The sequence below is a fragment of the Taudactylus pleione genome, unplaced genomic scaffold, assembly GCF_031769625.1.
Source record: "Taudactylus pleione unplaced genomic scaffold, aTauple2 ptg001381l, whole genome shotgun sequence".
Classification (NCBI taxonomy): domain Eukaryota; kingdom Metazoa; phylum Chordata; class Amphibia; order Anura; family Myobatrachidae; genus Taudactylus; species Taudactylus pleione.
The window spans coordinates 1,187,826-1,191,906 of NW_028285781.1; the positions used below are offsets into that span (position 1 = coordinate 1,187,826).

The window sequence follows — 4,081 nt, forward strand, 5'->3', positions numbered from 1 at the left end:
ACTGATATATCAATTATTGGTATCTTTACTCGTTTATACCTATAATCACTTATTTATGCTCACGTGATTATAGCTTGCCTCCTGAATTTCTTTTAAAGTATCGTATGTGATGAACTACATTTACCATGATGCACTGCGAATCTTCATTGATTCAGTTGGCTAACTGACTAGTACATGTGACCCATTTAGCCCAACAGGAATATCTTCGTATATAGGAGGGTGGGATTAGTACCTCAGTCACCATGGAGAGTGACGTAATCCAGATCCTCCCTACTAATTAGCGCTGGGTGCGTGGACATAAGTATCAGGGATTTCCGACTACGAGGCAATGGTGAGGTGAACAAACCTACACTTAGGTGAAACGCGTGTCCTCTTTCAACTGACCCGCCGCACAACATTAGGTGGTCCAGCCGGTTAATGAACTGGACCCAACACTGGTATCGTATTACCGCTGACAGACGGATTGTCTGTTTTAGCGGTTTTAGCTTTTCAACCTTCCTATCAGCAGCCCATACTGTCTTATGCTGTTTCGAACATTTTAAATTTATGGTGTCACATCACTGCTGATTAATCAATTATTTTATTTAAAAAAAAAAAAAATGTTGTCTTAGTGCTAGCAATTGCCAACTCTCTCAAATAATGCATGTGGATTGTATGTTACCTAGTATGATTTGAGATTACATTTAATAGAAACTATGATTTATAGCTGTCAGTCTTTTTTCTGACAAATCAATATTTGCATTTAGCATTCACAAGCTTCTGAACTTGCTTTAAGTCTATGCTGACTATTTAGTGTGGTGAGAACGCTGATGGTGTATAGAGAATCTCACTTAGGGACTTAGGCTGACTTGGTTGCATTAGGTACCATGCACGCTTGACACAAGCTAATAGGTATATATCAAGTAAGATACCTCAAGGAAGTTAATCTGAATGTATACACAAGTTCAGTTTAATGGTAGTAGCTAAGTGTGACGAATTTTTGATTATCACTGATCACCTGAATGTAATATCAGTATATGATTTAATTGTGATCTTGTTTTCTAATTGTTGATATCAGTGTTTATTTTGAATAGGTTCACTATATGGACCACAGTAGAATTTATAATGGCGCAAGTAGTTTATCATATTATATGTCTAGTAAGTTCATGCTTATGATTAAAGTATGCTCATGCATAACTTTTTTCAATATTTGTCATTTTACAAATTGGACTGTCCTTTGAGTGTCAGTCCTACATTTCTTTCATGCAAATCTGTAGAACTCATGGGCTAAGAGATATCGATTGCTGCTATGTGAATTAAACCTACAGCCATACTTTTCTGAATCTGCCCAATCTCGTCTGATCTTGGAAGCGATACAGCAACAGGCCTGGTCAGTACTTGGATGGGAGACCATGTAGTAATACCAGGTGCCGTAGGTTGATCCACATTGGAGAATTGGGACAACACATGAGACAGATATTGCACGAACTGTGTACATCTACACACCACCATTTTATGGACTGAAGATATTTTGATATTATTTCATGCGTGTTGTGTGGAATGTGGACTTTTTTCAGTATCATTATTTTTGCCGTTTAAGCTCAGTTTATTTGTATCCAATCTGAGCATTATATTGATATGGTAGATGTATAATCTGACCATATTCAGATTGATGTAAAATTACCTCATAATTTTATGTAAGTATAATAAAAGTTAATTTTTATGGTTTTTGTTATTTGAAACCATATCTAAGTGTGCCTAGTACAGGCTTGTCTTTTATGGCACAGGGTATGCTGGCTATGAATGCTGTAACTTTGTGTCAGTTCTGTCAATGGTTACTCACTGTGTCCCTCTGTAGCATTAGCTGCCAGGCTCTCTGGTGCTGTTCTCTGTCAGCTCCCAGCATGGGCCAATCTGTCTCTGGGTATCCTCACAGGCAGTGCAGCTCCTATTACTACACTGGCTCTCCTCAGACACGTGTGCCCAGAAACACAGCCTCTGCACACAATATCCTGTGCCCCTCCCAGGCTTGTGCAGGACTCACTTCCACTGGGCTTCTCTAGCTCCACCCCCAACAGTCTCTCTCTAGTTTCCCGACTGACAGAGAACCACCTCCAAGGGAACAGCAGGGTCCTAGCTCCTGGCAGTTACCCCCAAACCAGCAGAGTTTTCCCCAGCATGTTAGGGGTTATCACATAATCACGGAGCTTCTCAGCCAGTTAATCTCTCTCCAATTCACACTCTGCAAGTCCTGCTTGTGTGACAACTAAAGAGTCTTTTTCTTTTCAACGCCAGAGTCAAATCGGACACTTTTCTGTGTGGTTCTCTGATGTCCCTTTACACATTCTATTAACTTACTCTTCCATTTCCTGCTGAATTCACAAACACCTTTGGCGCAACTCAACACTCTCTTGTTCTACAATGCATTGTTACAATAGTGGAGATGTTGCCCTTAGCAACCAGCCAGATTCTAGCCATTATTTTCTAGAAGATGCTAAATGAATGATAAATAGAATCTGAGTGGTTGCCATAAGCAACATCTCCACTTTTTGTAAACCGGCACTTTAGTAAATATACCCCATAGACTCCTTCAACACTTCATTCTTTGGGCCCCATTTATTAACGATGAATAACCCCTTTAGCACTCGCTCTTTAAGAGCCTTCATTTCTAGCTCATCCTCTTGTCATTACAAATACAGTAAATGCGATCGACTACGTACTAAAAATATGCAAATTAAATGGCTTGGAGTGTTTTTTTGTTTTTTTTAAATTGCTCCAAAAACCGGGATGCAGTCACATTACTGGCGGCCGGAATGATGGCTGTCGGAATCCCGACGTTGGAGGCCTGACACGGGACTAAAGATAGGCAACAAAATCCCGACAGCTTCCATCCCAAATGAAGGTAAGCAGGTGCTGATAGATGTTAGCTGTGGGGGGGAAGCATTGTTAGGTTTAGGCACACCAGGGGGAGATTAGGGTTGGGCACCCCCCGGGGAGGGTTAGAGTTAGGCTATGGGGAGGGGGTGTTAGGGTTAGGCACCTCACCGGGAGGGTTAGATTTAGGGTGCGGGGGGGTAAGGGACCACTGGGGGGAGTTTAGGGTTAGGATATGGGGAGGGGGTGGGTTAGGGTTAGGCACCACTGGGAGGAGATTAGGGTTAGGTACCACTAAGGTGGGGGGAGAGGGGAAGGTTAGGGTACTCACCGGCCCATGTCGGGATTCTTAACGATTAGAAAGCCAGTATCGGTGTTTTGACCACCGCAATCCCATCCATTGGTATATCATACTGATTCACCAAAAAACATTTAATACTTTTCAATTAAACTAAAATAATGTGATAATATTTAAAAAAAAAAAAAGTGATAAATAGGACCCTAAATCATCTCCCTGTACATATTTGCTTTGGAGAAAAAGAGAGAGAAGAGCTGGTCCCATCACTAGATTAGAATATTGTTATGTAGTTGGTTCCAATATCAGTAAAATCCGATGTGAAAAGAGATGTATAGTGGAACAGTAACACAAACAGACAGAAAAAGTACTTCTCTGTGATATGTGGCATGCCTATATTCTGTGTGCCACTGCGACTGTATCTGCAGGCCAAATGCTACGTTACACTGTCACAGCCGCTGATACTGTAACATAGCATTTCACATGCAGATATACTCGCAGTCACACACACAGAACATAGGCATGCCGCACATCATTTTACTCAGCAGAAGCGGCTTGTACGTCCTATTCACATCGCTTTGCAAATAAGATCCATTTTAAAGGAAAATGTTGCACGAAAAGATGCTCGGTGCTACCGAGTTGCACGGTGCTCACACGTTATTTCTAATTGCTTTATAAGTTGGACTCACTTAGACAAAACATTCAGAAAACAAATATAGGCAAAATGGGGTATCTGGACTCTATAATAATGGTAGGATTCTGCAAATCAGGGGTCCAATATCCCAGTAGCCATCGGTTAAATTCACACTCAAGGGTGTCAAAACGGGGGACAAGGGAGCGGCTTGATCACCCAAACATTTGAAAGGTGCTACGGAGTAGGCTGGTGCAGTAGCTGAGGATGGCTGAGTGCTGCTGGCAGCAGGGGAATAGGCC

At 41.7% G+C, this 4,081-nt stretch overlaps 1 pseudogene; it reads left to right on the forward strand.

The window, feature by feature from the left end:
• Window positions 1-1,299: 1,299 nt before the first annotated feature.
• LOC148442958 (5S ribosomal RNA) lies at window positions 1,300-1,418 on the forward strand (annotated as a pseudogene).
• Window positions 1,419-4,081: the final 2,663 nt, after the last annotated feature.